The sequence below is a fragment of the Cebus imitator genome, unplaced genomic scaffold, assembly GCF_001604975.1.
Source record: "Cebus imitator isolate Cc_AM_T3 unplaced genomic scaffold, Cebus_imitator-1.0 Scaffold36, whole genome shotgun sequence".
Taxonomy (NCBI): domain Eukaryota; kingdom Metazoa; phylum Chordata; class Mammalia; order Primates; family Cebidae; genus Cebus; species Cebus imitator.
The window spans coordinates 9452566-9476759 of record NW_016107351.1 but is presented as its reverse complement, the minus strand read 5'-3'; the positions used below and the strand labels follow the sequence as shown (position 1 = coordinate 9476759).

Sequence of the window (24194 nt, the reverse complement as noted above, 5' to 3'; positions counted from 1 at the left end):
TTCCCCCAATTATAGCCATAGTTTTGAATTGCAGCATACAGGAATATCTACCAATAACTCAGGTTTTATGCAAGACATATAATTTTATTTTCTACATCTTAATTTACATTTCTAGCCTCCATTCTGATGAGATAACAGAAAATCAATTTCAGTCAATGAGAGTTTCCTTCTCTCTCCCTGTGATTTTATCACAGTGCCAAGGCACAGATAGTACAGGTAATCATGTAGATATTAATACCATCCGATCACATTGGCCTCTGGTGAAATAGACCAATTTTTCCTGGTTTTATCATTTGAACACACAGAAGGCAGAACACAGGAAAGACTTTTTTTAGACATAAGGGCAAGAAGAAACTCACTTTAGTGCTTTCTTCCCTATAAGAAATAGCATATAAGTAGTTATTAGAAAATTAAATGATTATTACTTTCCAAAATATTACTCTGAATCTTAAGACACATACCTTAATATGTACTCAAGTGTATTCAGTCATGAAGAACTAAATAGCCATACCAGAACTTTGCAGAGATTTTTTTTTTCAAACAAGGTCTTATGTAGATAGCTATAGTATGAAATAATTAAAGGAGAGCCTCTTCTGTTTAAGACCTGGATTGGAGGTAATAGGAGGAGTTAGATAAGGAACTACTGGCCCTACGCTATGGTTTCTCTGTTTCTGCTAGAATTTCTCCTGTGTCACCACTCTGGAATCTAAACAATCATATGAAAACATTTTGAAAAACACTGCTGCATTTTAAATGTTTTAATTTGAATAGTATTAATAGCAAAATAGTTACAGGTAAGTATATGCATTATTTGCTAGAGTTAAAAACTAGAATTTTTTATATTATTCCTGAAATAATAAAGATGCAACTAAATTCTAAAATAATAAAAAATAATAATCTTCCTGAATATCACTGCTTTATAATTGTCAGAAACTTGTCATTATTCAGTGAAATCTAATTCAACAACAACAAATGTATTTAAATGGCCTATTTTGATAAGGCTTGAATATTTTTCACTTTTTTTAGAGCAGAAATAAAGCATACCACCTAAAACAAGTTTCTGGAAACAAGTAAATTAAAGCAAATTCTAATACTGCCTTCTATTCAAACCTCTGTGCTTGTTACAGAATAACTCAGAATTTTAAATCTCTCATTTGTTAAATGCAGGTAATAATAGTACCTGCTGCAGACGGTAATTGTGCATACAGTATAATGTACTGCATGTGCCTTGCATGTAGAAAGTGCTCAATAAATGTTTGTAAGTATTTTGTTCTTGAGCATTTTCAAATTACAAATATATGTGTATAGCTTTTCATTGTAGTGAATAAAAACTACAATTATCATACCACTGTGTCCAGGAACATGAAGTAATGGTTCATTCAACATTATGTCATTATTATTGCGTACCATACAGTGTTGTCTTGAAAAGAATGAGTTCTTGAGTTAGAGTTCTACTACCGTCATCACTTGCTGTGCAACTTGAGTCAAGTCCCACAACTTCCCAGTGTTACTGGGCTTATTGAGAATCAAAAAAGCTAAAATAGGTGAAAACATTTAGTATCACTTAATAAATGTTAGCCAATATGATCATTAATAGGTTATCATCAACATTGATATTTTTGTTATCTATCATTAACTTTTACCTAAGGGCAGCCATTGTATGCTGGGTGATATTTGGAAAATTTACTCATGTGCCTGGGTAGAACATAGAAAATTTTACTAAGATGTACCATAATGTCTCAAAAAAGTTCAAAATAAAGATGCATAAATAAAGTTAAACCTTCAATTTCTTAGCACCTAGCTATGGTGAGTGATAAATATTAAGTATTTATAAAGATTTGCCTAATGAATAAATGAATGAATGAAGTGTGAATAAATGAGGTAATCAATATAAGGAAGACAAAACAAACCAGAGGATAAGCAAAGAAAAATAAAGGCCTAATGGCTTATGAAGAACTCATGCAGAGGTACATCCACGTACACTAAAATATGAAATAATTTTAACAAGCTCAGAATTTGAGTGGTTTACTGCTGCTCTTGTTAATTTGGCATAAGTTCAGTTGCCATAGATCAGAGACTAGAAAATGAAGATTTTATAATACCAGGGTGAGAATTAATTTAAGCATCAGAATTTTATATCTGAGTTTAGGTTCTTATTCCTTTTGATTATAAATGTAGAAAAAGGGATTTGACTTTGAAAGTACTTGCTAAGGAATGATCATACAGGCAAAAACACAAATTCCAGGAACTGAGCCAGGCTCTGATTTCTTCTGTCCCTGGAGTGTTTTATTTAAGGAAACCATTGATTTCTGCCACTACTCTGAGGAAATTCATGTGCGAAAGTTGCCAGAAAATCTGCTTCCAATTCCGTTTTCTAGGATCCTTTCCAAGGAGAGATCAACTTCTTTTGGATTAGCACATGAGCAGCTTTGCTGAAAGTAGCCTTTTATACATTAAGCTCGGTTTTTGTCCGATATGTTAAAAGGAAAGAGAAAAGTCTCTGTGATAGTTTCTATGAAGCTCAGAAACTACAGCTTGCTTTATTTTAATATTTAGCAGAAAGAAAAATACTACTATAATCAAATGAAGTTTTTCCAAAGAGAATGTCAGCAGTTTATGATTTGCCTGAGGCTTATTTGAGAGCATTTCCTTACAATATGCTAAAGTACAATTAAAAATGTCTAGCTTTATGTCTTGTGATTTGAAGAACAGTGCAAAATGACTAGCAATTTTTATTAATGAGTAAACATTCTTTCAAATTAGGTCAATAAAAAAATCTCACACTTTGCAGCTTAAAATAATGGAACATATGAACTCCTCCGAGTAACTGATGTATTTACTCTTAATGCATATGGACAGAACATTGTACCCTCAGAATGGGCCTCAGATTCATACATAAAACATCTGAGAGCAACCTGATACAGGCAGAGCATGCTTGATATTCTCGCCAAGAGTAATTCCATATTAGGATGGAGAAAATGTAAACCATGATGGTGTTTAGTCTCAAATAAACATGGCCAGTAATGCCATGACTGAGAAGCTACATAGATACAGTTTGGTTAAAAAGTTTATTATTTTTTGGAGCCACACAGAAGGCAGAACTGAAAACAGAGAGCTGCCACGTGACTTGTGGAATGTGCTTTCTGTGTCAGAAGCCATCAGGCCTATGTTCTTGTTTGAAATGAATTTACAATTTCATGAAAAACACCTATGTGGCTCTCAATGTACTTCAAACACCACCAAACCTACCACCAGATACTAAAGATGCTGCAATCCATTTAGTGTAGTAGTTGGTTACCAACATCCAGAATCTTCATCACCAGTGTGGCTCTTCTGGTCACATATTGCCTATTCTTGTGTGTGTGTTCATACAACTATTGTTTGTTGCATTTTTGCGCTGGATTTTGTATTGAAAAATTAAAGAGCGACAGACACACCAATCCTCTCCAAATTCTACTTTATTTCAGAGGTAACTACTTATATATTTTTGGAAGTTTCTTCTATATTTCAACATACACGCTTCTAAATAATAAGTGCATTTTACAGTTTTTCTGTATTCAATTCCAAAATTATCACTGACTTTTTGTTCTGAAGGATGAGGAATTACCTGTCTTATATCAACCCTGCCTGTTTTGCTTGATCATCCCCAAAATTAGATCCATTGTTTGAAAAGCACAAGCAAAGTATAAACCATTATAAATAGCATGTACTGATATTTTTGCACAGCCAAGTATGCTATAGTTACCTTTCCTTATAACTTCACTGCCCTTTCCAGTAAATAATGTCCTTGTTTATATTTGCATAATTTTATTATGCTTATCTTTTTTTAAACTCTTCAGAAGATTTACTTTATGACTCCTAGTAATGAAACTTCATTTTGCTATTCTGTTTGGCCAAATGGTTACTGAATGTCTTATTTTCTCTTTCTTTTGTTTCATTTATCTGAAATAAAATGCTAGAACATAGTGTAGATTAGCTTTTTGAATCAAAGGTTGCTTGGAAAGTGACAGTCTTGCCACATCGTTATGTATATTTATTCCACCCTCAAACTTAATTTTATACTTAGAATTTATACATGAAATGCGAACCATTTCCCTCAGAATTTTGAAGGCATTGCTCCATTGATTTCTAGCATCCTGTGTTGCTGTGAAATGTCTAATAATTTTCAGATATTTACTTATTGATGTATGATATCTTTTAATTTCTCTTCATTTCTCATGAAAGTTTTGAGGTTTCTTCTCTATTTTTAGTCTCCTGAAATTTCACAAAACTGTGCAGTCTTACTCCATGCTGACTGCTATAATGAAATACCATGAACTGGGTAGTTTATACATAGTAGAAAATGAATTATCATAGTTCTGGAGGCTGGGAATTACATGATGAAGGAACCAGCTGATTCAGTCATGGGTAAGGGCAGGATTCCTGGTTCATAGATGACGCTGTCTCATAGTGTCCTTACATGGTGGAAAAGGTGAGCAGTCTCTCTCAGACTTTTCTTATGAGTGTGCTAATCCTGTTCATGAGGACTCTGCCCCCATGACCTAACCACCTCTCAAATGCGCCACATGCTAATAACTTGAGGGTTAGAATTTCAACATATGAATTGTGGAAGACACAAATATTTAGACCATAGCATGTGCTTAGTGTTTTTCTTTTATATTCCACTCTGCTGGATTCCCATAAGCCCTTTGTGGCATCGTGCAGCAGTAGTAGTTTCTTAGTCTCTTACATTCTTTCATTGATTTTCTACATTTTTATCTTTTGTCCTAAGCTTTGGGATATTTTCTTTACTTCGTGTTTTTCCTGATACTGTTGTTTTTTGACAAGAATAACCTTCTATTTTCTCTCTGAGGATATTATTACATTACAGTTTTTTGAAGATTTTGTCTATTCTCTCATGTATCAATCGTGGCCCCAGCCAGAGACAAATATATTTACAGTCAAAGAGTTTAAACACAGAGAGTTTAATGGAAATGTTATTTATAGATGTTTGGACATTGGCATGGGAAGCAACAGGAGACTCATAATGGCCAAGAAGGCATTACCAACTGCAGGCCTGAGAAGGAGGAAGTATGACCATAGCCTAGATCTTGGAGCTGTATAGGATGCACTATCTGACAGAAGTTTGCAGGATGGAGAATCAGAACCACTGCCAAAACTATGGCATAGAGGGGATAAATATCTAATCACTTTTAAAGGAGAGTGGGGAATATATGGCTGCACAAGGTGAGGAAGGGGCATTTGCTTGCCCTGAGTATAAGCTTCAACTAGTATCCGTAGTGTTAATCCTGCTCCTTTCAGCCTGTATCCCATGCCTTTTATTTTTATGGAATAAGCTGGCTCTCTTCTACTAGTATCCTCCTCTACAGTCATGAATCATAAATTCTGCTAAATTAGCACTTCTTCATCCAAAATTTAGTCTCCTTTTTTAACTTTACCATCCACTTGTATATATATCCGTTTTCTATATCTTTGTGAATTTTTACTTTATTTATAGTAAAGAAAAAGAAAGTAGAATCTCACTAAGGAGAGGTGATAGAGGATAACTGCACATGGCTGATTCTTTATCTTTAAACAGAACTAATAATACAATTTACTTTTGTGATAATATCCAGTTGCAATGTAGTGGCCATGCTAATTTCCACCAGAAGAATACAGTACATGCTTCACAGCTGAAACACCTGAGGTTCTTTGAGAAAAGAGAGAAAAAAAATTTTAAATGAGGGTCTTATTAGACATCAGCTTCTACTATTTTTGAAAATCAAATTTGCCATTATTAACCCCCTTAGCATCTCAAATGCCTTCTCCCTTTTTTCTGTACTTATTCATCCTCCAGCATATCTCTGTCCACCCCAATATTCATCTGGCATACTTAGGTAGACACTGAAATAGATAAATAAATACTAACAAATACCTTTCAAGATCTCCTCAGTCTAAATCTCCTGAGCCCTCATTCTTCATTATTTGTTTGGGGACAATTGTTCTAAATAGGCTATTAAAATTTTTTATTTAAAACTTTTTACTTATACTAGTTTGTCAAAGAATGATTATTTTTCATGTGCTCTTAAAAAAAATTACTGAAATATTCATGGTTGCAAAATCTGAAACAAATATAAAATATTCTGCGGATATTAAAAAAGTATGTATGTTCTGTTTATAGGCAAAAATTTGATATCTATTTTAATTACATTTTATTGGTCATATTTTTCAAATGTTCTATATTCTTATTTTTTCAGTTTATTTCATAATCTAGTAATGTATTAAATTTCCAGGCTATATTCAGATATCAGTTCATTCCCCTTTAATTTATAACAGCTTTTACTAATACACATTCATCATTTTAGATATATTTATGTATATATACACATATATATGCATGTGTATATAAACATACATACAAATATACATATATGTATTATACACATACATATATGTTGTATATACATACATACCTACAAATATACACATATGAAAACATATATATGTGTATATGCGTGTGTGTGTGTGTGTGTGTGTGTGTGTATTTGATATGAGGCCTCACTTTGTAACCAAGACTAGAGTGCAGTGACGCAATCATAGCTCGCTGCAGCCTCAAACTCCTGGGCTCAAGCAATCCTCCCAACACAGCTCCTGAAGTAGCTAGGACTACAAGTGCAAGGCACCACACCTGGCTGGTTTTGAAATAAAATTTTGTGTATTGGTAGGATCTCACTATGTTGTCCAGGCTGGTCTGGAACTCCTGGGCTCAAATGATCATTGCCTCAGCCTCCCAATCTCCATGCTGAGATTATAAGTGTGAGTCACGCTGCTCAGCCTATTTTATATATTTAAACTGCTTTGGGACTTTTATAAATATATGAGCCTAATTATCTCACTTTCTGTTTTGAATTTTGATTGCTGCTGAATGCTAATGCTTGACCTAATTTTTTGGATTCCATTTGTATGATCTAACTTTGCCAACTCACTTCTAAGTCATTGGTTCTCACATGTGTCTTTTATTTAATTCTCCAAATTTGAGAGACTTTAACCTAATTTTAATAATTTGTGTTCTGCTAGTTACTGTTTTATGTTTCATGGATTGTCAACATTTTTCTCCTCTATGGTGTTATATGATGCTGTATTGTAATCATTTTATCACTGACTTCTAACATAAACCATTATTTTATAATTTGTGAATGGTCAGATTAATTTTATATTCAATCATCTTCAATATATTATTAAATAGCTGCCAGACTTAAAAACAGAACTGCAGCTTTTTAACATCCCTCTAAGCAAGATTCAGTGTTTCTCTCCTTATTATCCCCACACATACACTTTGTAATATGTAAAATCATTCATCTTGAATTTCTAAAGACTTTTTAAAAGAGTCCACATTTTCTTAAAAGCTGATTAAACTTTATGCTGGTAGTTAAAACCAAGATTAAAATAAAAATTACTACTCAACTAAAATTTTTGATTATCCAAAATTCGAATGTTTTTCTCTTAGCATAAATGTTATAGGTTTTGTCTGAGGAACGAAAATGTCCTTGAACAAAGCATAGAAAGTTTATCATCATAGTAGGTGAGAGTACACAGAGTAAAAACCAATATATATACACATCAGGGTGACCATGTAATATTTCAGTCAAGCCAATGTTCTGGCTAGAATCTATGTGTTTTATTTGTCATATTACTCTAAAAGACAAAGAGAGAATTTTCCATGGCTTATGAAAATATTATGAACATGCTTTTTTCACAAATATACACACACACAACAACAACTTGGGCTTCTTCGATTTAAATATGAGTGTGAAAGACAGAATGGCATTTAGAACAAGAAAATAAAGAAATTTAGTTTTCATTTAAATCCAACTAAGATTGTCTTTCAATGGCAGTGATTATTAGCCATCTTTTCCTCTTAGAGACCATTTCATGGCTTGCTTCAGTGGAAGTAAAAGGCTCATTGGACGTGAAGATTCCCAATAGGGACAAGATAGCAATGAGACTAATTTCCAATTAGGAAAGCCTTGAAACTAGGTACAATAAAAATCATATTCAGTCTCAGATACTATTTTGAGGATTCACTCTCATTCCATGGTAGGAAAATATAATAAATCAGATTTTATTTTTAGCCTTGAGTTTCTATCAGCCATCAGAGAGTGCTGCAGAACAGAATCTGACTGTTGGAAGCAAAGAGAAAATGTTAGCCAGGACCCCTAAATGTTGTGTTAATTCTCAGACTCATGGGTCCTGCCTGGTTAAATGTCCTGAATCCTTTTTTTTTTTTCTTTTTTTTTCATCTGCACTAACACAGTGCTATTAAATCTTAAGAGTCCATGGATGACCTAATTTTACAATTATAAATGCCCCAAGGGTAACTCATCTGTGTTTCCCTCTACTGATAAGAATCACTAGTTACTCTTAAAAGATAGTGCTGGATTTCTTAAACCCTAAGGTATATAAAATATAAACTTACCCCTAAATAAAAGAGTTTTTTCTCTCCTTTTGTCTCACATATAAATCCTCACTAAGAGCACTTCATAGTACATATCTTTTAAAAAATTCAGATTTATCAAAATGTGCGTAAATATAATTGAGACTCTATAGACCTATCAACGTAAATGGACACATCAACAACTTACTCTAGTGTGTGTTATCAGCTGCCATGAACAAAAACCATGTATCTCCTACCTTTACTCAGATTTCATTTTGCTTTATACTTTTTGAAACAAGCCAATGCAGACCCAAATAGTAAGAACATTTTTTCAAATTCTAATAATCAACATATGAAATTGGTGCTTATTTCAACCAAAGCCCCATGACCAGTGGCATTGTCTATTTATGGCCCTGTCTTGGTAAGGATTTCTTTGTATTTTGCTAGATTAAACTTCTAGTTCTTTGCTGGAAAGAAAAAGAAAAAGAGAAACTGTGTTGTGCTGTCAAGGATCATGTTTCTCTGTGTAGAAGCTCTTTAGCTTAATTAGGTCCCACTTGTCAGTTTTTGTTCGTATTGCAGTTGATTTTGGAGCCTGTCATGCCTGGTGATTTCTCAAAGAACTTCAAACAGAACTACCATTCAAGCCAGCAATCCCATTGCTGGGTATATACCTAAGGGAATATAAATTGTTCTACCATAAAAACACTTGCACTCATATGTTCATTGCAGTACTTTTTACAATACAAAAGATATGGAATCAACCCAGATGCCCATCAATGGTGGGCTGGATAAAGAAAATGTGGTGTTGTACACCATGGAATACTGTGCAGCCATAAAAGAGAATGAAATCACATCCTTTTTAGTAACACAGATGTGGCCAGAGGCCATAATCCCAAGCAAGTTAATGTAAAAACAAAACCGAATATCACATGTTCTCACTTATAAATGGGAGCTAAACATTGAGTTCACTTGAACACAAAACGAACAAGAAGCACAGGGCCTCCTTGAAGATTGAGAATGGGAAGAGGGTGAAGATTGAAATCTTCCTATTGATTTCTGTGATTATTACCTGGATGACAAAATCATTTGTACACCAAACCCCAGCAACATGCAATTTACCCACATAACAAGCCTGCACGTTTCCCCTGAACACGACAAACACTACCATTACTTTTACACCGACCTAATACAAGATAGAACAAAAAAAAAGGGTCATGTCGACGATGGTATAATTTCAGAGTTTACCAATTCTCTGTACCCAGACGCTACAGAAGTTTGCTTTTTGTGTCTCCCCTTACAGGAGAATGAGTACATTTTATATTGTATTTTCTCTCATATAAACACATGCTATACAAGGCTTTCTGGAAAAGACAAACACAGTTTTAGGAGAATAGCCTCTCTTGGAATTAGCACTATTCCTGTACCCAAGCTTGGGCTCAAGTCTTGGAATCGTTACTTACTCAGATATACCTCTCCTTTAAGCATTCCGATTTTTTAAATTGTGGAAATATATTTACCAGTATATTTAAAAATACTTGGTCACAGAATTATCCTTCCTGTTGCTTTCAGGCACCCTCTTTCCCTCCTCAGGTGATGGATTTTCTATATAAGGGAAACTGATTTACATAGTATAAATTAATGCTTTTCTTTGTCTTATGTAGCACTCACAGTAACATTTATGTTAATACCTAAAGGTCTTACAGGCCTTGAACTAAAAACCATCATGTTTCAAACACACAGTAATGAGAAAGCATTTCAGTTAACTCATTATTTATTCTCCATTTGCTCTTCCATGAAACCGTTCCTTCTCCATAGGATTAAAACAGAGACTGCAGAAAAAATACTCCAAAGATAATTTATTGTAAAACTCTGTTACATATTCCATTTTTAAAAAATAATGTGTGTGGCTAGTGTGGTGGCTCACACCTGTAATCCCAGTACTTTGGGACCTGAGGTGGGTGGATCGCGTGAGGTCAGGAGTTTGATACTAGCCTGGCCAACATAGTGAAACCCCATCTTTACTAATAATACAAAAAATTAGCTGGGTGTGGTGGCAGGTGCCTGTAATCCCTGGAGGAGGCTGAGGCAGGAGAATTGCTTGAATCAGGGAGGCGGAATTTGCAATACGCCGAGATGGTGCCCTTGCACTCCAGCCTGGGCAACAAGAAAGAAATTCCACCTAAAAAAAAAATAATGTGTGCATACATATACATATATGTGCATATGTATGCTAATACCATATAGTCGTACTTTAAATTGCATTTATCTGATTCTTAAAATACTATATAAAACATTCCTTGAAAGCAACTTACATTTGTATAATACTGAATCAGGCTTAAAATCTCTGGTAAAGAATTAGAAGCCCCACTTCTTTCATTAGCATCAAGTATACCAATATATTCCAACCCTTCTGTTTTGCCATAAATGGTGGTGTCTTCCATATTAATTAACGAAGCATTTTTTTTTTTTTGAGACAGAGTCCCTCTTTGTTTGTCTACAGGCTGGAGTGTGATCTCGGCTCGTTGCAACCTCCACCTCCTGGGTTCAAGGGATTCTTCTGCTTCAGCCTCCCAAGTAGCTGTGACTAGACGCACACACCACCATGCCCATATATTTTTTGTATTTTTAGTAGAGATGGGGTTTCACCATGTTGGCCAGGATGGTCTCTATCTCTTGACCTCATGATCCACCCTCCTCAGGCTCCCAAAGTGTTGGGATTACAGGCGTGAGCCACGGCACCCAGCTGATGAAACCTGTTTCTAGAGTCAATTTGAATTTAAAGAATGAACCATAGTTTGTGAGTCTGGCTATATACCGCCAGTGAAATAAAAAGTTAAAGTTTCATGGTTCCAACCACAATTTTCATTTCACTCTTATTGTCCATCTTCAGGTTATAGGAAAAAATGGTCATAACTATGATTTCTGGATCTGAAGGTGCTGCGATTCAGGACCACATAAGTGTAGATATCGTAGTACTGTGGATTTAATGCTATATTAGGTTTGCCTAAATATCTTCCCAGGGCAGCTTTTGGCTGATACCAAATGACAGATGGCAAATCCCAATTGCTAATGAAACTTTATTGCTCTGTGTGTGTGTTTGTGTGTGTGTGTGTGTGTGTGTGTGTCTGATAAAAGTGAATTCAATATAAGTTCATATATATATATATGTGTGTGTGTGTGTGTGTATATACACACACACGCACACACAGACACACATATAGCCTTTTTATTTCCACGGATCTCCTATTGCTTTCCATAAATAGACCCTTAGGCACATGGGCACATGGCAGAGATTAATCATCACTACTTCATACCCATTATGGTGGCCTTTATCTGTTTTCTCTCCCCTCAGCATGTGTCGGAGAATGTCAAAGAAAGAAACAGGGTTTTAGAATGAAGGATCAAGAAATCCCAGCTCTGAGGCCATGAATAGTGACTTTGGACAAGTTATTTGCTCTGGTCAAGTCTCTGGATGCTGATTGTCAGCTACAAAAATGGAGATTTTAATACTGCATAAACAAGATGGCACAACATAGAGCACTTAATAATATCTGACTCAGTCCATGAGGCTGCTATAAGAAAAAATAAACACAGACTGGGTGGCTCATTAACAGAAGAAATTTATTTCTTCTTGTTATGGAGGCTAGGAAGTCCAAGATCAAGGTGCCAATAGATTTGGTGTCTGATGAGGGTCCCTTTCCTTGTTCATATGCAGCATTCTAACTGCATTCTCACTTGGTACAAGGGGCAAAAAAGCTCCCTTGAGCCTCTTTGATAAGAACATTACTTACATTCATGAGGATTCTACCTTTGTGATCTAATTACCTCTCAAAGGTACCACCTCTTAATGTCATTTTGCAGACTCGGATTTCAACATATGATTTTGGAGGGAAATGTAAATGTTTAGACTGTAGCAATATCTAATATTGATAATTAAAGAGATTAATAAGTTTTACCTGGAAAATATGGTAGTAATCAATGTCTGAATTACTTTACTGGAGCTGAATACATGATTTCAATACAGTTCCAAGAACAGGACATCTGCCATAGTTCACTGAACATTGTTTTTCTCAGTTTAGTTTCATTTAGACAGTTTGTGCTTTGCTTCAATAGTATTCTGGTTGCCGATAATAATATCACTTTTACTGTAATTTCTACTCTATTGTTTTTCTCATTCTCTTACTCTCTCAGTATTAACCTTGGTGCATGCAATCTGTATTTGCTAAATATGTATTTTTTCACAGTTAATTTAAAATTATTTTACAGAAACAAAAATAATTTTGTACATATGAAAATATGATAATGGTGTTACCCATTTCATGATCCAGAGTTGAACAATAAGTTCAGATGAACTAGAATACTGACATTTTGAAGCTAGAAAAATACTGCTACACACAGAGTATAAAATGCAAGAAGGATAAAGCAAGACAGTTTATTTTTTAATTAAAAACCTTTTAAGAAAAGACTGAGTTCTAAGAGATTGTCTGCCCTAGAGTGAAAGAAACAGACAGAATTAAATTTTAACAACAGTCTAAACAAATCAAATGATATGGACTAAACTGTGACACACATGCTTCCCCCAATTCGTATGTTGAAGTCCTAACCTCCAGTACCTTGGAATTTGATAGTATCTGGATATAGTGGCTTTAAAGGAGTAATTAAGGTTAAATGAGTGAGCCCTAGTCAACTATATGACTCGTGTCTTTATAAGAAAAGGAATAGACATGAGGGATATTTGTACACAGGGAATAGGCCATATGGGACACCTGCAAGCTAAGGAGAAAGGCCTCAGGAGAAATCAAACCTGCCAGTATTCTGATCTTGGACTTCTGGACTTTAGAACTGTGAGAAAATAATTTCCTATCATTTAAGCCACACATTCCATAGTATTTTGTTATGGAAACCCTAGCAAACAAAAAGCATCACAACAAATCAGAATAAAACAAACTCCCTTTAAGAAGAAAACGATGATAGACTGGGCAAGGAAAATGTGGCACATATACACCATGGGATACTATGTAGCCATAAAAATCGATGAGTTTGTGTCCTTTCTAGGGGCATGGATGAACCTGGAAACCATCATTCTCAGCAAACTGACACAAGAACAGAAAATCAAACACTGCATGTTCTCACTCATAGGCAGGTGTTGAACAATGAGAATACATGGATGCAGGGAGGGGAGCATCACATACTGAGGTCTATTGGGGGGAACTAGGGGAGGGACAGTGGCGGTGGGGAGTTGGGGAGGGATAACATGGGGAGAAATGCCAGATATAGGTGATGGGGAGGAAGGCAGCAATCTACATTGCCATGTGTGTACCTATGCAACAATCCTGCATGTTCTTCACATGTACCCCAAAACCTTAAATATGTATGTATGTGTGTATATATATACATATATATATGTATATAGATGAAGAAAATGAACATTCATTGAGCACCTAACTGTTCTAATTTCCCACGTCTCCTATTTGGCAATGAATAGATGGGTTAATTAAGATATACATTTTTACCCATAACTTTAGACACATCATTTTATGGATATGAAAACTGAATGTGACACTGGGGCCTGTTGGGGGAGTGATGGGGGAGAACATCAGGAAAAATAGCTAATGCATGCCGGGCTTAATACTGAGGCGATGGGGTTGACAGATGCAGCAGACCACCATGGCACACGTTTGCCTATGTAACAAATCTGCACGTCCTGCACGTTTACCCCAGAACTTTAAAATAAATAAGAGTGTGTAAAAAAGTTAAGTGGCCTTGCCTTTTTCCCTAATGCCATTTTCCCCACCAGTGTCCCCACACATGGTATAATTGTGCAGCAGTCTCTCAGGACTTATTTCAACTTACCCCATCTCACCTTCTGCCCCCAAGAACTTTGGTATATACTGTTCCCTCTGCCTAGCACACTCTTACCTAATTCTGCTGGTCCACTGATTCTTATTTATTATTTAGATTCCATCTCAAATCTCACTTCCTTGGGAGTATGTTCTCTGACATTTCAGGTTAAATCAGTCCCCAATCCCATTAAGCATCTTGATGTTTGATGCATATTATACTTTCCCTTGAGATTTGACTTACAAAAGAAGGGCTTTAATGCTGTTTTGTTCATCTTGCGTCCGGCGTGGACTGTCTTGCCTGACACATGGTAATATTTTAAAATATCTATCTGAGAAATAAAGAGTAAAAGTTTGCTAGAGAATAAATGGTAAAGCTGTGATTTGAAATGGAGCCTTTCTTACTCCAAAGACCAGGCTTTCCCTATTTCCTCTTAAAAGTACACACATGCACACACACAGACACACACACACACTCCACATATATATAACGCTTTAGGAAAGGACTAGAGAACAAAAATAATTTAGGTGTTTCTGAAATAAAATCCAGGTGAATCAACAGCATATATGGTTTCAAGTGACTATGAAGCCTTATTGTCTCTTTTCTCCGTCATGTGTTACAACAAAGTAATCTAAAGCTCCAGTGGCATTGTCAAAGGCTAATAGATTTTATGAGTTGTTGTGGAAATGCAACTAGATTGAGCCGAAAATGCCCAACTATAATGTTGAGCTTTGTCAAACTTAATTATATGACTAATCTGACTAGGGATTTATTCCCCAATTTTACATAATTAAATAGCCATCACTCTTGAAAGTGTAATGGGCTAACCACCACCAGCACAGGATATAAGAAATATACTTTCAGGGTAAGCCCTACCCAAACTCCCAACATCTCAGCAACCCAATGGGCTGGTTTTTGGATTCATAAACAAAAGGAGGTGAATCCATGTTCTCAGAGGAAAATTGCGTTGCACAAATCATTTTGAAGGTGCTTTTTGATCCTCCCTTCACTTCTGTGAATAAGCAGTCTTGATTCATCACCTTCACCTCCGGTGTTTTCTTGAACTGTTCTTGCTGATCTGAGTACTTGCGGGTAGTCACAACATGGCCCAATGTTATCTTCAGGATTGCCCATAATGGAAGAAAAATATCTAACAAATCAAATTTAAAAATTACTTTGTCGGGGTTTTTTTATTCCTTTTAATAATTAAGAAAAATAAAATTTCAAAGACTTTTTGAATATTCAGAAACTGTCAAATATCATATTTTTAAATATTTTATTTATAAAATTTTGACAAATATAAAATATAAATGTCTGCTAAATTAACCTGGTTTTCTTGGTGTGTTCTTTTTATAAAATTGATATTGTATCTCAAGGGAATATTACTATATGTGGCTTAATTGCTCATAATGATAACAATAATTAGATGTATTGTTCTTAATGAAATTGTCAATGATCTTAGTATTGAATAATGTCAATTATTTTAGTATTAAGTGTTGTCTTATAGCTCCCGAGATATAATTTAATTAGAATCACAATGATTAATACAGAGTATTAACCATATCACTAATAATTAATCTCAATCACAAATGCAAAATCATATTTTAAAATCTATTCAGTGGAAAGATCTGAATTTCTAGCAGTTCTTTCAGAAGAATCATGACACGATACGGAAATTATTTTGTCCCCCATACAAACACACACACACACACACACACAAAATGTCTGTTTGCAGGGTTTTTAAGAGCATGTACCCTAAAAGAAAAAATTCAACCAGAATAATGTTTGCTTTAGAATCTGCCAGGGAGCAACTCAGTTGCATGATATTTTTAATATGGAATTCAAAGTTTTTAGCTAATCTTTGTTCAGCTGCCCATCAGTTTCAGAAAATCTAACTAGTGCTCAGTGAGGGCTAACAGTTGCTTTGCCAGTGGGAAGAACCATGGGCAGAGGAATGATCTGATCCTAACATAGAGACCAGAACCAATCTGTAGTCGAAGGAGGTGGCATTTAAGCACCTGGCTACATGATGGCTTCCTGCCAATGAAAAGGTCACTACCTTAGAAACACATTTATTTAGGACAGAGGACATTTCTAGGAACACGGTTGTTCCTATCAACTAAAACTCAGATGTTATTTTCTAAGGCCTTAGTCAAATGCCTAAGTTTTATCAAGAAATCAAAGATGGATAAATCATAACTCAGCTAATTGAGAGGTTATTTTTTCACTGGAGAAACAAACAGAAATATCATACAATCACATAAAAGGAGAAAGCAATATGTAATTGAATGCAAAAATGAGTGGCACCCTTTAATGGGGTTAGACATTAAAGAGATCACTAAGACTGCAGATTAGAAGCTTTTTATGTAATAGATGGGGCTTAGATAAGCTCTTAATTATAATATATAAGTTGGTAAAATAAAAACCTTGGCAAGTAGGGAAACAGGATTCAACAAAGGGTCAGAAGAATTCATAGACAAGTGGAGATCTTTACATAACCAAGACACTGAGAGGTACAGCACAAAATGTCTGTTGTAGAGCTGTCATAGGTATAGTTAACCAAATAAGAAAAGCCTAAATTGGAGACTTCGGGGCTTGAATTCCAAATGAATTTTTAGACATATTTAGACTTAATTATTTTGGCACTATTCTACCATTCAAAGTTTTAAGCGAGGAATTTCACTTTAAGTTTTTCAAATATATGACAGGATATAGTAGAAGCTGGGAACAATTCCATGTCACCTGTGGAAATTACTTGAACAAATATGAGATTGAATAAGTCCCCTTAATAGACATATCTGCCATATCTCTTTACTCCCTCTAAAAATCGATTTGCAGTTGAAGTTTAATAAATATTTTTAAGCTAATGAATGTATTTTATATTCATTTGAATATAAAATATCTGTAGCTATATGGGGTAATTTGATAAGATGAAAATATTGCACCAAAAATCATATGTACCCCATAAATTTTTAATACAAATACGATAATCAACAAAGTAAACACACATGTTCAGGTTCTGTAGGAAGGTTTATTACTTTCAATTAAGAATAATTTTGTTAAGCTTAAGATTCAAGACAGTAATTTCTGAAGCTTGATCATTGTAATGCTCAAAAACAATCAGATGAGAGAATTGATTTCCAACATGATGGAATTTTGCTATTTTCTGCCTTTTTAAATATTTAACTAGAGAATTTGCCTATTTCATCGATCCCCCTGTCTTTGCTAACACCTGTGCAAGTTTAGAACTTGCTGTGTAACGATACATTAGCCATGTGAATAATATCACAGTAGGTCCCACTCATCTCTATGGTGTTCAGCACCTGCCTGACCTTTCCTGGCTTCTACTCTGAATACTTAATGGACAGAATTTATAGCTCACTAAACTTTTCTTCCATGTTCTACTTAGAAGAGTAGTTAATGATTACTATTATGTAAGTCCAAATGACAAACATGAACAATCACTGCAAGTTTGGAAGAACAATTAAAGGTAGTTCAAACATCAGTGGTCCTCAAGAGAGTTTTACATATAATTACATGAAAAGGAAAAACTATTCTACTTGTTTGACCTTTAAAGCACCCTCTGTGCTGATTTTAGAAAAAGCATTTAAAAAGCCTTGATGGAAAAATTTTACAGTGCATGGTGAGCTAAGCAAACTGTTCATCAGCAAATGCTAAACAATAATGTTGTAAGACGGTTTCTCTATGTTCAGTCAATTCATGTTAGATTCAATCGAGCCCAATCAGCACAGGATTGCCTCTGCTCTAATAAGCCTACGGGGAAAGATACGACTTCTGTTAAAAAGTGTGTCTCTTGAATAAAATAACAACCTGCTAGATGAAATATTAGAATTGCATCTATGGCAAAGAAAACCTGATGGTCTACGTAGTTATAATGGAGGCGTGCTTACCTTTCATCTTCCTTCAACATAGCTGCCAGCTCTCTAAATATATGTATGAGAAAAGATGATGTGCCATCCTTGTATTCATTTACAATGAGTAATTTATTTCAGATATGATAATATCTTTGAAGACAAGGATAACCATGCAGAATTTTAAGTATGAAAGAAAAATTCCCATATTTATCTAAAGGTGAAAACCTGCACAATTATTATATAGATAATAGTATTCCTGATGGGAAAGCTGACTAGCCTCTGTGACAATGAATAGAAATTCTACTAAAATAATAAAAATCCTAAGTTTCAAGGAAAAACTGCAAATGCAATCTATCTATAAATAATTTTCTCATGATATATTAACTTTTCCCCAAGACCCTTTTTTCTTCTATTTATTTATTAATTTCAAAAATCATAGCAATTCTCTAACTTAGAGTTGATAGTCAAAAGCTAATCACCTGATTCATTGCTGTTCGGGCAGAAAACCTTAAGGAACTGAATTCCATGCAGCTAATAATAATTAAGAGAGACATGAATTGAGATTTTAACAGAAAGTATTATCGGGACCAGGTACAATTAAAAAGTCAAGTTATACTCCACCAGCATTAATACAGCTTCAAATAAGAAAATGTAAAAGATATTTTTGTACAATGAGTCAAAAAATCAGTCATCTTGATACCCTAAGTACTGTAGGTAACACAGTCTCAGTCAGGGTCTTACCAGTGAAACAGAACTAACAGAAAATTTATAGTAAGAGATTTATCTCAAGGAATTGGCTTATGCAGTTGTAGGTTTTACATGAACAGGTACAAAATTTGTAGAGTAGGCCAGCAATTTGATGATAAATCATTAAAATTATGTATAATTTGATTCAGTAATTCACTTCTAGTGAATAAATTCTCCTTATGAGAAAAAAACTAAACAAGGGTGAGATGACTTCCCAAGTATTAATTATTAAATAATTGTGGTGTGCTTCTGTAATTTCAAACTGTAAACAAAATATCCAATCATGAGATTCACTTAAATGGTGATATATAACAGAAAATTATGAAAGCCAGAAAATAAATGCACATATATAGTTATTGACCTATATTTTAAGTCAATTGATGTAATAGTTGATATGATTATAAAAGCTAAGTGTGGATGTTGGATAAGTTTGTTTATTTTTAAAACATTTTATAATGAGCTTATATTGCTTGTTTAGCCAGGAAAGAAAACATAGAGTCCATATATATTGTTTTATGTTAGTCTTTCAGTTGTCATAGCCAAATATCAAATAAATGTGTTTGATATCTTAATGGGTTTCATTTCTGAGAAATGAGTTCATTAGCGAAGTGTGAATGAATAATTATTATTACTATGTTAATATTATAAAACAGTACAAACTCTTTTTCCAAACATTAAATTTTAGAGAATTATTAAAGCAATTGTGCTTTTTTATTTTTATCATTTAATGAATAGCTTCCTGGAAGCTATATTCTCCCTCAGATATTTTTAACAGTTTAATTGTTAAGAAGTAATTAACCCAGAAAGCTTCTAGTTTGCTTCTAAATACAGAATCCAAGAATATCTAGTAGTTTCTAAAAATGTTGAACACATTTTCTTCCATATTTTTAACATAGGGAATATCATTGATATTTTTAAAAAATTGTGAAAGCTTTCTTTATCAAAGCCACAAGGTTGGCTGTATGACCATAACTGGTCTTAGGTCTATGAGGTTCATATCATGATATATATAGGATGCAAAGAATATCTGTAAACATTTTATTTATTTTTTATTTATTTTTTATTTTTTATTGCATTTTAGGTTTTGGGGTACATGTGAAGAACATGCAAGATTGTTGCATAGGTACACACATGGCAGTGTGATTTGCTGCCTTCCTCCCCTTCACTTATATCTGGCATTTCTCCCCATGCTATCTCTACCCACCTCCCCACCCCCCCGTCCCTCCCCCATTTACCCCCAACAGACCTCAATGTGTAGTGCTCCCCTCCCTGCATCCATGTGTTCTCATTGTTCAACACCTGCCTATGAGTGAGAACTTGCAGTGTTTGATTTTCTGCTCTTGTGTCAGTTTGCTGAGAATGATGGTTTCCAGGTTCATCCATGTCCCTACAAAGGATACGAACTCATCATTTTTGATGGCTGCATAATATTTTCTTAAGAAGAAAAAAGTACATACATGATAAACATGATTTCACTGTTTTATTACATTCTACATTTATTATAAACCTGGATAAATGTGTTTGCGTGTGTATATTTGTGATGCACGTGCGTATGTAAATCCTGACCATATTCACATATCAAGAACACGTCACCCAACAGCAGACTTTCCAGTGTCATGTAAATGTTATCAAAATTGACAATATGCTGGGCTATGCAGCCTGAGTCAACGTATTTCAAACAATTAAAAGCAAATATTTTCTTACTGAAAGAGAATCATTTACAGGTTTGATCTATTTAATCCATTTTAATCCATCTCCTTCCATCTTTGCTAACACATGTTCAAGTTTAAAACTTGCTGTGTAGGCCAGGCACAGTGGCTCATGCCTATATTCCCAGCACTTTGGGAGGCTGAGGAGGGTGGATCATAAAGTCAAGAGATCAAGACCATCCTGGCCAACATGGTCAAACCTTGTCTCTACTAAAAATAAAAAAATTATCTGGATGTGGTGGTGCACCCCTGTAGTCTCAGCTACTTGGGAGGCTGAGGCAGGTGAATCCCTTGAACCCTGGAGGCAGAGGTTGCAGTGAGCCGAGATCGCACCACTGCACTCCAGCCTGGCGACAGAGCCAGACCCTGTCTACCGCCTTCACCCCACCAAAAAAAAAAAACAAAAAAAAAAACTTGCTGTGTAATAATGTGGTAACCATTCGAATAATATCAGTTGTAGGTCGGCCACATCTCTATGGTGTTCAGTAATTACTTGGCCTTTTCTGGCATCTCCCTTGAATATCTATTATTAAATGCCTATAAAATTATTAAAAATTAAAGGATAATTTCTGAACAATCTCGATTTGAGCTAAAATTATTTAAAAAATTACAAGAAAATACCTGTATATTTGTAAATTTGACAATGCAATTCTAAATAGCATTGAGGCAAAAGAAAAAAAATCACACAGGAAATTAGAAAAAAATTTGAACACATACTAATGAAAAATAGAACTTGTTGAATACAGTTAAATGTGTGTTTAGAAAAAAGTTTTCTATCCTGAAAGCATATGTTAGAATAGAAACCTTAGAAACAAAAGATTAAATTAAGCATGCAGAAAATTAAAGAAAGGAAATCACAAAGATAAAAGCAGAAGATAATAAAGTAAAAAACAGAATAGAGACTCTTGACAGTACCAAAACTGTGTTCCTTGAATTTTTATGCTTTCTACCAAAATTGATTTACAAAAAAAAAAAAAAATTAGAAACGACACAATTATCATACCAAAAAAAAGGCAGACATCAGAGTTCCAAAACCAATAACAATCTAAAAAAAGGAAATTATGTAACACTTTTTGCCAATAATTTTGAAATTTTAGATTAAATGAAAAATTCCTAGACAAAAATACAATGTGACAAAATAGACATATTAATACATAGATAATTTACATCAAATAAATATATGTAATTTATATTGATCATCTCCACAAAGTAAAACAAAGAAAATTTCAGGCTCAGTAGGCTATACCAGTGAATTCTATCATACATAAGAGGTAGATATAACATCAGTGTAACACCAACTTCCTGAAAAAATGTGAGGACAGCATAACCTTGATACTAAAATTGTACCAGGGCAGTACAAAAATTGAAATTGAAAGGCCTATACTTTATTAACATGTATGTAAAAATTCCTTAATATATGGAAAAGTAAATCCAATGTTATATAAGAAAGGCATATATCATAACCAAGTTAAACTTACTCCAAGCATACATCTAACTTTTGAAAAACAGCAAACATAATTCATCCCAAGTAAGAGAAAAAGAAAAAAAAGGATATTTAATTATCTCAAGAAACTGAGCAAAGTAAGATAATTTACTATACAAAATATCTAGACTTACAAAACATTAGCATTAGGCAGTATCAGTATCAGGCAGTGTATTATTGACACAAAGGTAGAAATATGAACCAATAAAAGAGAACTCAGGAACACACACACACACACACACACACACACACACACACACACACGTTACAGCCAAAACAATGTAAAGGGGATAAATGAAGAACTTACTCTACTGGGTACTAAGTACTGTATTTTTAGAGTAAGTCTTAAGACAGTGATATATTGGTACAGAGACAGAAAAATTGACCAGTGGAACAGAAAAGAGAGTGAGTCTACAAATAGACCTACATATATATGGGCATGATTTATGACAGCGATATTGTAGAACAGTGGAGAATGGATAGTTTTCTTCCACTCATGTTACTGAGTCAATTGGATTTCCATAAAGAAAAAATAAAAATTGATACATACTTGGGGCTATATAAAAACCAATCTCAGATGGATTGTAGATCTAAATGTCAATTGTAAAATACATTTTCAAAAATGGATTAGGTAGGAACAACAACAAAATAGTAATTATTAAGTAAAAGATTGATCAGTTGGCATAAATTAAGATAAAAAACTTCTGATTATTAAAAAAAAAAAGAGAAAGTAAAACTGTAAGACATCAAAAGGAAAAATAAAATCCTTACAAAATATATAACCAGTAGAGCATATATCCTAAACATAGAACTCTAAATTTTTTTTTTTGGTAAATGTTCAATGGAAATGCACATTTATTTCTGCACACCAAACAATACATGCAAGCATGTCTATAGCAACACTATTCATAGCTCAAAAATTTTAAACATTCACAGTATACCAACATTAGAATAAATTATAAAATATCTGTTTAGATACATTGAAAATGAATAAGCTAATGAATTCAAATATATTATATATATATATACATATATATATATATATATATAACATTATGTTGAATGAAGACAGAAGAGTTGAGAGAGAATGTGTTGTATGCATGCATGTGTATTGGAGAGGCATGGTCTAGATAGTAATTTTGTGCCATTTGGACTAGGTAGTGGGTACTCCAATATGTTCACAATATAATATTTCATAGAGCTTTATCCTTTACTCTCCTTATTATGTATGCCATAATTCAATATAAATATATGAAAACCAGAATGTCACATATTCTTGGAACAGAATGACATTGATACAGAATGACATTGCTGTGTAGATGCCTTTTATAGTATAGTATGTGTAGTATTATTTTGAAAAGGATTATCATAAAGATTACTTGTTTGGTAAGTAGATTAATTGAACAGATAGTGGATTTACCACCTTTTTCTATAAGGGTTAAATAGTAAATATTTTTGGCCTTTTGGGACTTAAAGTCTTGTTTCAGTTATTCAATTCTGTTATTAAAAAAACCCGTAGACTATAGGTAAAGAAACATGTGACTGTGTTCCAACTAAATTTTATTTACTAAGAGATGGAAGACAAGATTTGCCCTAGGGTGTAGTTTGTCAGTCTCTGGATTAAATGATTAGTTAAACGTATGGCTAGAGTAAATGGCACATGCATATCTACATGTTAAAGTATTGATGAAGTATTTTGTCTTTTTCACCTTTTTAAAAGAATGGGCGTATGGAAGTTATTACTCGGAGCTTCTTCATTAAGTTATATTTGATTTGTTCTCTTTTTTTTTTTTTTGAGACAGAATCTCACTCTGTCACCAGGAGCCAGGCTGGATTGCAGTGGCGCCATGTCGACCCACTGCAACCTCTGCCTCCCTGGTTCGAGCAATTCTTCCGCCTCAGCCTTCCGAGTAGCTGGATGTACAAGTGCGCGCCACCACGCCCAGCTAATTTTTTGTATTTTTCAGTAGAGGCGGGGTTTCGCCATGTTGGCCTGGATGGTCTCGATCTCTTGACCTTGTTATCTGCCTGCCTCAGCTCCCCAAAGTGCTGGGATTACAGGCGTGAGCCACCATGCCCGGCTGATTTGTTCATTTTTAATTTTTCTGCACTTATTCATATAA

General features: G+C 34.3%; 1 protein-coding gene across 1 annotated transcript in view; it reads left to right on the top strand.

The window, feature by feature from the left end:
• LOC108301579 (eyes shut homolog) overlaps nucleotides 1-24194 on the top strand; it is a 1388593-nt gene that overhangs the window by 714936 nt on the left and 649463 nt on the right. The window lies entirely within an intron of this gene.